The following is a 13,344-nucleotide window of genomic DNA, read 5'->3' on the forward strand; positions in this document are numbered from 1 at the left end:
CCGAGCCTCAGCTCCCAGCCCCGCCCGCCCCGGCGGGTGAGCAGACAAGCCTCTCGGGCTGGTGAGCGCCGCTCAGCGCCGAGCCTCTGTGCGGGAGTCTCTCCGATTTTCCCTCTGCGCCCCTGTTGCTGTGGGATCCGCGCTGATAGCCGCGGCTCGCGCCCTTCTCTGGAGTTCGTTTAGGCGGCGCTCTGAATCCCCTCTCCTTGCCCGCTGCGAAACAAAGAGGCAAGAAAAAGTCTCTTGCCTCTTCGGCAGCTGCAGACTTTTTCCCGGACTCCCTCCCGGCTAGCTGTGGTGCGCCAACCCCTTCAGGCTGTGTTCACGCCGCCAGCCCCAGTCCTCTCCCTGCGATCTGACCGAAGCCCGAGCCTCAACTCCCAGCCCCGCCTGCCCCGGCGGCTAAGCAGACAAGCCTCTCGGGCTGGTGAGTGCTGCTTGGCGCCGAGCCTCTGTGCGGGAACCTCTCCGCTTTGCCCTCCGCACCTCTGTGGCTGCGCTCTCCTCCGTGGCTCCGAAGCTTCCCCCCTCCGCCACCCGCAGTCTCTGCCCGCGAAGGGGCTTCCTAGTGCGTGGAAACCTTTCCTCCTTCACGGCTCCCTCCCACTGGTGCAGGTGCCGTCCCTATTCTTTTGTCTCTGTTATTTCTTTTTTCTTTTGCCCTACCCAAGTACGGGGGGAGTTTCTTGCCTTTTTGGAGGTCGGACGTTTTCTGCCAGCGTTCAGTGGGTGTTCTGTAGGAGCAGTTCCACGTGTAGATGTATTTCTACTGTATCTGTGGGAAGGAATGTGATCTCCACGTCTTACTCTTCTGCCATCTTCTCCCTAAGCCGTGCATAAGCTTTTAAATATGATGTTCTCCCATTTGTTTATTTTTGCTTTTGTTGTCAGATTCAAAAAATCATCTACAAGATATATGTCAAGGAACTTGCCACATCTATGTTTTCTTCTAAGAGTTTTATGGTTTTACATCTTTCATTTAAGTCTAACCCATTTTATTTTTTTATATGGTGTAAGATAGTGGTCCAGTTTCATTCTTTTGCATGTGGCTGCCCAGTTTTCCCAACATTTATTAAAGAGATTATTATATTTTCCCATTGTATATTCTTGGTTCCTTTGTCATAAATTAATCAACCATATATGCTTAGGTTTATTTCTATGCTCTCTATTCTTTCCATTGATCTATGTGTTTGTCTTTATGCCAAAACCATACTGTTTTTATGATCATAGCTTTGTAATAGAGTTTGAAATCATAAAGCATGAAGCCTCAAGTTTTTTCCTTCTTTTTCATGATTGCTTTTGCTATTTGGAATCTTTTGTGGTTCCATGCAAATTTTAGAATTTTTTGTCCTATTGCTGTGAAAAATGCTATTGAGATTTTGATAGGGATTGCATTGAACCTGTTTATTGCTTTAGGCAGTGTGGACATTTTAACAATGTTAATTCTTTTCATTCATGAGCAAAGATTATCTAAACATCTATTTGTGTTGTCTTCAATTTATTTCCTTAATGTCTTGTATTTTTCAGTACACAGGACTTTCATTCTCTCAGTTAAATTTATTCCTAGGTATATTTTTCATGCAATTGTAAACGGAATTATTTTCTTTATTTCTTTCAGATATTTTGTTGTTAGTGTATAGAAATGCAGCTGATTTTTGTATGTTTATTCTGTATCCTGCAACTTTAATGAATTCATTTATTAGTTCTACCATTTTGGGGGCCAGTCATATATAATATCATGTTTTCTGAAAACAGAGAATGCTTTACTTCTTCCTTTTCATTTTGGATGTCTTTTTTAAAATTTTTGTGTCAGATTGCTCTGGTTAGGACTTCCAGTAGTGCCTCTAATAAGAGTAGTGAGTGTGGATATCCTTATCTGGTTCCTGAGTTTAAAGGAAAAACTTTCAGTTTTTAACCATTGGGTACAAGGTTAGCTGTGGGTGTGTATTATATGGCCTTATTTTGAGGTATGCTCCTTCTGTTCCCAATTTATTGAGAGCTTTTGTCATAAAAGGGTATTGAATTTTGTCAACTGCTTTTTCTGCATCTATTGTATATTTATTCTTCATTCTATTAACATTGTGTATCACATTTATTGACATATATATGTCACTATATATATATATACACACATATATATGTATATATGTGTGTGTGTATGTATGTGTGTGTGTATGTGTGTGTGTGTGTGTATGTATATATATGTATATATATATATATATATATATAGTGACATCCTTCCATCCCAGGCATGAATTCCACTTGATCATGGTGTATGATCTTTTTAATTTGCTGTTGGATTCGGTTAGACATTTGCTGAGAATTTTTGCATTTATATTCATTAGGCATATCAGCCTATAGATTTTCTTGTAGTTTTCCTAATCTGGCTTTGGTGTCAGAGTAATGCTGTCCTCCTAAAACTTGCTTGGGCATGTTCCCTCATCCTCAGTTTTTTTTTGTAAGAGATTCAGAATGATTGGTCTTAGTTATTTTTTTAATATTTGGTAGAATTCACTAGTGAAACCATCTGGTCTTGTGCTTTTCTTTGTTGGAAGGTTTGTGTTTATTATTTTAATGTCCTGATTTATTATTGGTCTGTCAGACTTTCTATTTATGAGTCAGTCTTGGTAGGCTTCATGCTTCTGGGAATTTAGTTATTATAATTTATCTAATTTGTTGATGTGTAATTTGTTAATAATATACTCTTATGGCCCTTTGTATTTCTTTGGTGTCGCATCTTTCATTTATCAGATTTTTTTCACTTCTCTTTCTTTTTTCCTTGGTTAATCTAGCTAAAGGTTTGTCAATTTGCTTTATTTTTTTTAAAACACCAACTCTTAGCATGATTTATTTCTCTTTTTTTCTAGTCTCTTTATCCATCATTTATCCTCTCATCTTTGCTGTTTCCTTTCTTCTTCTAATTTTATGCATAATTTTTTCTACTTCCTTGATGTGTAAAGTTTGAAAACTTTGTTTCACTTTTTTTAATGTAAGGATAAGAACTACTTTTGATGTATCCCCTAAATTGTGGTATTCTGTATATTTTTTTTCTGTTTTTCTCAAGATACTGTCTAACTTCTCCTTTAATTTCTACTTTGACCCATTGGTTATTCCAGAGTGTGTGGTTTTTGTTTGTTTGTTTGTTTGTTTTGAGTGTGTTATTTCCATGTATTTGTAAATTTTTTCCTGTTGATTTCTAGTTCCATATTATTGTGGTTGGAAAGCTATGAGATATGATTTTAATCTTAAATGCGTTAAGATTAGCTTTGTGGCCCAGGAATGATATACCCTGGAGAATGTTTTATGTGACCTGAGAAGAATGTGTTTTCTGGTGTTCTTGGATGGAAAGTTCTGTATATATCTCTTAGATTTACTTTTCTAAAGTGTTACACAAATCAAGCTTCTCTCATTAAATTTCTGTCTGGATGACCTATCCATGTTTAAAAGTGGGGTATTGAAGTACCCTACTATTACTTTTTCTCCCTATGGTTTTGTTAATATTTGCTTTAAATATTTACATGTTCCAGTGTTGGGTGCATATATATTTATACTTGTAATACTCTCTTGATAATTTGACCCCTTTTTCACTGTATAGTAACATTCTTTGTCTCTTGTGATGGATTTTGATTGAAAATATATATTATCTGAAATAAGTATAGTTACTCCTGCTCTTTTGATTGCTGTTTGCATGGACTATCTTTTTCCATCCTCTCACTTTAACCTATATATGTCTTTAAAGTTAAAGTGAGCCTCTCTTATACAGCATATTTTAGGTTCTTTTTAAAAATTAATTCAACTACTTTATGTCATTTAACTGGAGAATTTAGTCCATTAATGTTTAAATTAATTGTTGATAGGATTTATGATAACCCATTCATTTTTTTCTGTGTTGTTGTTGTAGTTCCATTGTAAATTTATTTTTTGATGTAGTATGAAATCTTTATCTTTTGTGTAACCACAATAGGTTTTTTCCTTTGTAGTTTCCATGAAGCTAACATAAAATATCTTGTATGTAAAATATATTTAATAACTAATCTTTAATTTTACAAAATAACTCATATATACTTTACATATATATTTTCTCATTTTATGAAAACAATAAATTACCCCCAGAAACACATTTATGTGTATACACACACACACGTATATAGAAATATACACATATTTATATATATACATTTTATAGACACATATGTGTATTGGTATATTTTTTCTCTCATGTAAGATTTATTATTCCATTTAAGGAAATAGTTTGATTTTCCTTTTCTTCAAATTTGTATCATCTATTTAAGGAGTTCCTGATAATTTTATTCATATAGGATTTTCACATGTATGCTGTTAGATTTATTTTTATTTTATTTTATACTTTTAAAATTGCAGCCTCCCTTTTAATATACTTTGTAACTGCTTGGAATGTATATATATAAACTGTGTACTATATGCTTATGTTATAGCCTTTACAATATTTTATTGTCTTATTTTCTGTAACAATTTTCCATTGATTCTTTGCACTTACTCGGTATATATCCATATGATCTGCAAATGGAGATAATTTTAATCCTTCCTTTCCAATGGTAATCTTTTTACTAATACCTCAAACTGTTAAGTAAGTTAGGTGTTCATGTCTCCTAGTGATCTTTCTGATGATTAGAGGAAATTAATCTATTACTTCTCTATAGGTGAACTAGTGTCAGGGGTATGTGACATTTCTTTGAGTACATATGCATTAATATCTTCTTTATTTTTATAATTATTACCTGTAGCATTCTTCCATGTTATTTTGTTTGCATCTATCAAATTGATCACATGCCTTTCCTAAATTTATAAACTGATTAGTTATATTTCCCAACAACCAAAACATTAGAGTCCTGGTATAGGATTCACTTAATCTTGCAATAAAGTAGTTTCCTAAGTGAGTTTGACTAAGGTATTATTTATTTTTTCTTTAAGATTTATTGAGATATAATAGACATCCAGCTCTGTATAAGTTTAAGACATAAAGCATAATGATTTGACTACCATACATTATGAAACAATTATCACAATCAGCGTAGTGAACATTCATCTCATAGAGATACAAAATTAAATAGCAAAGAAATTTTGTGATAACTCTTAGGACGTACTCTCTTAACAACTTTCATATGTAACAGAGAGCAACTTTCACATATAACATAAAGCAGTATTAATTATATTTATCATATTGTATATTAAATCCCTAGTACTTATTTATCTTATAACTGGAAACTTGTAGCTTGTGGCTGCCTTCATCCAATTCTCCCTGCTACCTCACCCCGACTCTGGTAACCACAAATCGGATCTCTTTTTCTGTGAGTTTGTTTTTGAAGTATAATTGACCAACAACACTGGTAGTTCCAGTTGCCTGATGTAATGATTTGATATATCTATACATTTCAAAATGATCAGCACAGGAAGTCTATTTATGATATGTCCCCATACAAATTCTAGTATAGTAACTGGGGACAGTCACCAGTCAATTCTATTATAGTAAGTGACTACATATCAAAAATTGTACACCATCTCATACTGTGACTGGTTTCTTTTGCATCTGGAAGTTTGTACCTCTTGATCTCCCTCACCTATTTCTTTCCTCCTCCCACTCTCCTCTGACAACCACCTGTTTTTTCTCTGTATTTACAAATCTGGTTGGTTTTGTTGTTGCTGTTGTTACATGTTCATTTGTTTTCATTTCAGATTACGTAAATAATTGAAATGATACAGTACTTTTCTTTCTCAGTCTGACTTATTTCATTTAGCATAATACCCTCTAGGTCTATTCATGTTGTCTCAAATGGCAAGATTTCATTATTTTCTATGGCTGAGTAATATTCCACTGTGTGTGTATATAGCATGTATGTATTATATATAGTATATATTGTATATTATATATTATGTATATATGGTGTATGTATACTTGTGTGTGTGTATATATATAAAACACATATATATATACCACTTCTTCTTTACACATTAATTGATTGATGGACACTTGGGTTGCTTCCATATCTTGACTATTGTAAATAATGCTGCAGTGATTATATATATCTTTTCTAATTATTAATTATATATATATTTTCTTCAGATAAATACCCCAAAGTGAAATTGCTGGAACATAGGGTAGAGCTACTTTTAATTGTTTTGACAAATTGCCATACTTTTTCCATAGTGGCTGCACCAATTTACTTCCCTCCAAAGTGCACAGTGGTTACCTTTTTCCCACATCATTGTCAACATTTGGATTTCTTTTAGTTTTATTTCTTGTCTAATTGCTATGACTAGGACTTCCAATACTTGTTGATAAAAGTGGCAAGCATAGGTATCCTTCTCTTGTTCCTGATCTGAGAGAAAATGCTTTCAGCTTTTCACTGTTGAGTATAATATTAGTTGTGAATTTATCATATGTGGCCTTTATTAAGTTAATTTGTGTTGCCTCTTTACCCATACTGTTGACAATTTTTATCATAAATCAGTGTTGAATTTTTTCAAAAGCTTTTTCTGCATTTATTGATTTGATCATATGATTTTTACTTTTCAGTTCATTAATAAGGTAGATCATATAAGTTTGAACAAATTTGCATCTATGTTCATCAGTTCATATTGGCCTGTAGTTTACTTTTATGTGATATCTTTGTTGTTTTGGTATCAACGTGATGGTGGCCTTGAGGAATGATTTCAGAAGCATTCCTTCCTCTCCAATATTTTGAAATAGCTTGAGAAGTATAGGTTTAAAATGCTCTAAATGTTTGGTAGAATTTACCTACGAAGTTGTTTGGACCTGGACTTTTGTTTGCTGGGCTTATTTAAATTATTATTACTTATTCAATTACATTACTGGTAATTGGTCTGTTCATATTTTCTACTCTTTCCTGATTCAGTCTTGGGAGATTTTATATTTATAGGAATTTGCCCATTTTTCCTAAGTTGTCCATTTTATTGGAGTATAAAATGTTCATGATAATCTCTTATAATCCTTCCTATTTCAATGGTATTATTTGAGACTTTTCCTTTTTCTTTTCCAATTTTTTGGAATTGATTCATCTCTCTTTTTTTTCTTGATGAGTCTAGTTAAAGTTTATCAATTTTATCTTTTAAAAGAACCAGGTATTTGTTCATTGATCTTTTCTATTGTTCTCTTACTCCTCCTTTCTGATCTGATCTTTATGATTTCTTTTCTTCTACTAACGTTAGGTTTTGTTTGTTCTTGTTTTCCTAGTAACTTAAGGTATAAGGTTAGGTATCACACTTCCTGACTTCAGATTATACACAGTACTACAGTAATAAAAGAGAATTGTATTGCCACAAAAACAGAAACATAGACGAATGGAAGAGAATGGATAGTGCAGAAGGAACCCACACAATTATGGTCAATAAATCTACTACAAAGGAGGTACAAATATACAATGGAGAAAAGACATCCTCTTCAATAAGTGGTGCTGGAAAACTGGAGACCTACAGGTAAAATAATGAGATTAGAACACTTCCTCATGCTGTACACAAAGACAAACTCAAATGGATTAAGGACCTAAATGAAATACCCCAAAATCCAAAACTCATATAATATACTCTAGGTCCATCCATGTTGTTGCACATGGCTGAGTAATTTTTATATTTTATGGCTGAGTAATATCCCATTTTATATATATGTGTGTGTGTGTGATATATATATATGTGTGTGATGTATCACATCTTTTTTTATCCATTCATCTGTTGATGGACATTTAGGTCTCTTCCATATCTTGGCAATTGTAAATAATGCTGCTATAAATATTGGGGTGCATGTATCTTTTCAAATTGGTGTTTTCACTTTCTCTGAGTATATACTCAGCAGTGGAATTGTTTCTTAATACAGTAGTTCTCCTTTTAGTTTTCTGACGACCTCCATAATATTTTCATAGTGGTTGTACCAATTTACAATCCCACTAACAATGTACTAGGGTTCCTAACATTTGTTGTCTGTAGACTTTTTTTTAAATTAATTTTTTGGCTGCTTTGGGTATGCACTGCGTGCAGGCTTTCTCTAGTTGCGGCGAGTGAGGGCTACTCTTCATTGCGGTTCATGGGCTTCTCATTGCAGTGGCTTCTCTTGTTGCAGAGCACGGGCTCTAGGTGCATGGGCTTCAGTAGTTGTGGCATGCAGGCTCAGTAGTTGTGGCTCATGAGCTCTAGAGCGCAGGCTCAGTAGTTTGGCACACAGGCTTAGTTGCTCCATGGCATGTGGGATCTCCCTGGACCAAAGCTCGAACCCATGTCCCCTGCATTGGCAGACACATTCTTAACCACTGCACCATCAGGGAAGCCCTAGACTTTTTGATGAGAGCCATCTTGACAGATGTGAGGTGATGTCTCATTCTGGTTTTGATTTGCATTTATCCAATGATTAGTGATGGGTAGCATTTTTTCATGTGCCTGTTGGCTATCTGTATATCTTCTGTGGAAAAATGTCTATTAAGTGTTTCTCTCCATTTTTCATCCTTTTTTGTTTGTTTTTTGATATTGAGTGGATGAGCTCTTTATATAATTTGGATACTAACCCCTTCTCCATCATATCCTTGGCATATATGTTTCTCCCATTCTGTAGGTTATCTTTTCATTGTGTCTAACATTTCCTTTGCTCTGCAAAAGGTTTTAAATTTAATTAGGTTCCATTTGTGTATTTTTGCTTTTATGTCTTTTTCCCTTAGGAGACAGGTCCAAAAAAGAAAGTGTTCCCATTTATGCCAAAGAGTTTTCAGCCTATGTTCTCTCCTAGGAGCTTTAGGGTTTGAGGTATTCCATTTAGGTCCTTAATCCATTTTGAGTTTGTCTTTGTGTACAGTGTGAGGAAATGTTCTAATCTCATTATTTTCCTTGTAACTCTCCAGTTTTCCAAACACCACTTATTGAAGAGACTGTCTTTTCTCCATTGTATATTCTTGACTCCTTTGTAGTAGATTTATTGACCATAAGTGTGCAGGTTCCTTTCTGAGCTCTTTATTCTATTCCATTGATTTCTGTGTCTGTTTTTGTGATTATTGTAGCTTTGTATTCAGGGAGTGTGGTATCTCCACCTTTGGTCTTTTTTCTCAGGATTGCTTAAGCAATGTGGGTATTTTGTGGTTCTCTATTACTTTTAGGATTATTTGTTCTGGTTCTGTGAAAAATGTCATGGGTATTTATTTATTTTGGACTGCATTGGGTCTTCGTTGCTGTGTGTGGGCTCTTCTCTAGTTGCAGTGAGCGGGGGCCACTCTTCGTTGCAGTGCGTGGGCTTCTCATTGCAGTGGCTTCTCTTGTTGCAGAACACAGGTTCTAGGCGCATGGGCTTCAGTGGTTGTGGCTCGCTGGCTTAGTTGCTCCACGGCATGTGGGATCTTCCCAGACCAGGGCTCGAACCCGTGTCACCTGCATTGGCAGGTGGATTCTTAACCACTGTGCCATCAGGGAAGCCCTAATTTTTTTTTTTTTTTGGCATGAATCATCATTCCCTTTACTAGATCTTTTTTTTTTTAACATCTTTATTGGAGTATAATTGCTTTACAATGGTGTGTTAGTTTCTGCTTTATAACAAAGTGAATCAGTTATACATATACATATGTTCCCATATCTCTTCCCTCTTGCATCTCCCTCCCTCCCACCCTCCCTATCCCACCCCTCTAGGTGGTCACAAAGCACCGAGCTGATCTCCCTGTGCTATGTGGCTGCTTCCCACTAGCTAGCTATTTTACATTTGGTCGTGTATATGTGTCCATGCCACTCTCTCACTTCATCCCCGTGTCCTCAAGTCCATTCTCTACATCTGCATCTTTATTCCTGTCCTGCCCCTAGGTTCTTGAGAACCTTTTTTTTTTTTTAAGATTCCATATATATGTGTTAGCATATGGTATTTGTTTTTCTCTGACTTATTCACTCTGTATGACAGACTCTAGGTCCATCCACCTCACCACAAATAACTCAATTTCATTTCTTTTTATGGCAGAGTAATATTCCATTGTATATATGTGCCACATCTTCTTTATCCATTCATCTGTTGATGGACACTTAGGTTGCTTCCATGTCCTGGCTATTGTAAATAGAGCTGCAATGAACATTGTGGTACATGCCTCTTTTTGAATTATGGTTTTCTCAGGGTATATGCCCAGTAGTGGGATTGCTGGGTCATATGGTAGTTCTATTTTTAGTTTTTTAAGGAACCTCCATACTGTTCTCCATAGTGGCTGTATCAATTTCCATTCCCACCAGCAGTGCAAGAGTGTTCCCTTTTCTCCACACCCTCTCCAGCATTTATTGTTTGTAGATTTTTGATGAGGGCCACTCTGACTGGTGTGAGGTGATACCTCATTGTAGTTTTGATTTGCATTTCTTTAATGATTAGTGATGTTGAGCATCCTTTCATGTGTTTGTTGGCAATCTGTATGTCTTCTTTGGAGAAATGTCTATTTAGGTCTTCTGCCCATTTCTGGATTGGGTTGTTTGTTTTTTGATATTGAGCTGCATGAGCTGCTTGTATATTTTGGAGATTAATCCTTTGTCAGTTGCTTCATTTGCAAATATTTTCTCCCATTCTGAGGGTTGTCATTTTGTCTTGTTTATGGTTTCCTTTGCTGTGCAAAAGCTTTTAAGTTTCATTAGGTCCCATTTGTTTATTTTTGTGTTTACTTCCATTTCTCTAGGAGGTGGGTCAAAAAGGATCTTGCTGTGATTTATGTCATAGAGTGTTCTGCCTATGTTTTCCTCTAAGAGTTTTATAGTGTCTGGCCTTGCATTTAGGTCTTTAGTCCATTTTGAGTTTATTTTTGTGTATGGTGTTAGGGAGTGTTCTAATTTCATTCTTTTACATGTAGCTGTCCAAAAAATATGGAACGCTTCACAAATTTGCATGTCATCCTTGTGCAGGGGCCATGCTAATCTTCTCTATCTTTCCTATTTTAGTATATGTGCTAAAATAGGAAGTGAGCACTCATGGGTAATTTTGATAGGGAATGCTTTATATCTGTAGGTTGCTTGGAGTAGTATGGCTGTTTTTAAAAAATTAATTTAAAAAAATTAATTCTTCCAATCCAAGAGCATAAGGTATCTTTTCATTTATTTGTGTCATCTCCCATTTGTTTCATCAATGTCTTATAATTTTCAGTGCATAAATCTTTCACATCTGTGGATAAATTTATTCCTAGGTCTTTATTTTAATACAATCATAATGATTTTTTCTTCATACCTTTGATAGTTTGTTATTGGTGCAGGAAAAAATAACAGATTTCTGTATATTAATTGTGTATACTTCCAATTTACTGAATTTATTCATGCTAATACTTTGTGGGTGAAATCTTTAGGGTTTTCTCTATGTGTCATGTTCAAACAGTGACAGTTTTAGTTCCTTTACAAACTAGATCCCCTTTTTAATTTTTATTTTTGTCTTTTTGCTGTGGCTAGGATTATTAATACTATGTTGAATAAAAGTGGTGAGAACAGTCATCCTTTTCTTGCTCCTGTTCTTAGGGGAAATGTCTTCAACTTTTCATCATTGAGTATGATGTTAGCTGTGGTTTTTGTCATATATGCCCTTTATTATATAAAAGTATGTTGCCTCTATACCAACTTTGTTGAGAGCTTTATCAGATTTTGAAGTTTGTTGAATTTTTGTCAAATGCTTTTGCTGGAGCTATGAAGATGATCATTTGATTTTATACTTTGTTATACTAATCTGGTGTGTCCCTTAATTGATTTGCATATATTGGATCACACCTGCATTGCTGAGATAAATCCCACAGGATCATGGGGTATGGTTTTTTTAATGTATTGTTGAATTCAGTTTGCTGATATTTTGCAGAGGATTTTTGCATATCTGTTCATCAAGAATAAGGCCTGTAACCTACTTTTTTTGGTAGTATCTTTATCTGGTTTTCATCTATGGCTGATGCTGATCTCAGAAAATTAGTTTGGAAACATTCTTTCTTCAATTATTTGGAATAGTTTGAGAAGGATAGATGTTAACTTTCATTTAAATATTTGGTAGAATTTATCAGTGAGGCTACCTGGTCCTGGGGTTTTATTTATTGGGAGTTTTTTGATTACCAATTTCATTACTAGTATTTGATCTTTTAGGTTTTTTATTTATTCCCGATTCAGTCTTAGAAGATTTATAATTCTAGGAATTTATCCATTTCTTCCAGGTGTCCAACTCTTTAGTGTGTAATTGTTTGTAGAAATGTCTTATGCTACTTTGCATTTCTGTGGTGTCTCTCTTTCATTTCTAATTTATTTGGGCCTTCTCTTTCTTCAAAAAAAATACTACTTGTGTCTTTTATTCTTTACAGAAGCTTAATAAGTGTTCAATCTACTCCCCTTACAATATGTATACGTTTTTCCAGTGAGATTTTTACTTTTGTGTGTTTTCTTGTTGCTAATTAGTGATACTTCTTTTAAGCTTCAATAAATTCCTTCAACATTTCTTATAAGGATGCTTTCTTAGTGATGAACTCATTTAGCATTTGCTAGCCTGGAAACGCTTGATCTCTCCTTTGATTCTGCATTATAATCTTGCTGGTACAGTATTCTTGCTGTGGCCTTTTTCCTTTTAGACCATTAAATATATTGTCATTCCTTTCTGGTATGCAAAGTCTGCTGAAAAGTCAGCTGATAGTCTTGTGAAAATACCTTGCACATAACCAGTTACTTTTTTTTTTAAACATTTTTTCGATGTGGACCATTTTTAAAGTCTTTCTTGAATTTGTTAGAATATTGCTTCTATTTTATGTTTTGGTTTTTGGCCTCGAGGCATGTGGGATCTTAGCTCTCTGACCAGGGATCGAACCCGCACCTTCTGCATTGGAAGGTGAAATCTTAACCGCTGGACTGCCAGGGAAGTCCCTAACCAGTTACTTTTATTTCATTGCTTCTACAATCCCTCTTTGTCTTTAATTTTTGATGCTTTAATTATAATGTGTCTTGGTGTGGATCTGTCTGTCTTCATCTTCTTTGGGACTCTGTGTTTCCTGGGACTTGATGTCTGTTTCCTTTCCCAGGTTAGGAAAATTATCAGTTGTTATATCCTCTCATAAAATAAGTTATCTGCCCCTTACTCTCTTTCTCCTCTTTCTGGGACCCCTATAATGCTAGTGTTAACATTCTTGATGTTTTCCAAGAGGTCTCTTTACCTATCATCTTAATTTTTTTTTCTTCTTGCTATTCAATTTTAGTGATTTTCACTACTCTGTCCTCCAGATGACTAATCTGTTCTTCTGTATCATATAATCTAATGTTGCTTCCCTGTAGTGTGTGTGTGTGTGTGTGTGTGTGTTTTAGTCTCAGTTATTGTATATTTCAGTTCTTTGGTTCTTTTTTACATTTTAT

The 13,344-nt window shown here is 35.0% G+C and overlaps 1 protein-coding gene and 1 non-coding gene across 2 annotated transcripts in view; both read right to left on the reverse strand.

Moving 5' to 3' along the window:
- LOC103003407 (zinc finger protein 665-like) overlaps nucleotides 1–13,344 on the reverse strand; it is a 311,171-nt gene that overhangs the window by 185,718 nt on the left and 112,109 nt on the right. The gene's annotated exons all lie outside the window — the stretch shown is intronic.
- Nucleotides 10,846–10,954, reverse strand: LOC114237674 (U6 spliceosomal RNA). The gene has a single exon (XR_009006201.1). It is a non-coding gene; the product is annotated as a U6 spliceosomal RNA (small nuclear RNA).

The sequence above is a fragment of the Balaenoptera acutorostrata genome, chromosome 19, assembly GCF_949987535.1.
Source record: "Balaenoptera acutorostrata chromosome 19, mBalAcu1.1, whole genome shotgun sequence".
In the NCBI taxonomy this organism is placed as follows: Eukaryota; Metazoa; Chordata; class Mammalia; order Artiodactyla; family Balaenopteridae; genus Balaenoptera; species Balaenoptera acutorostrata.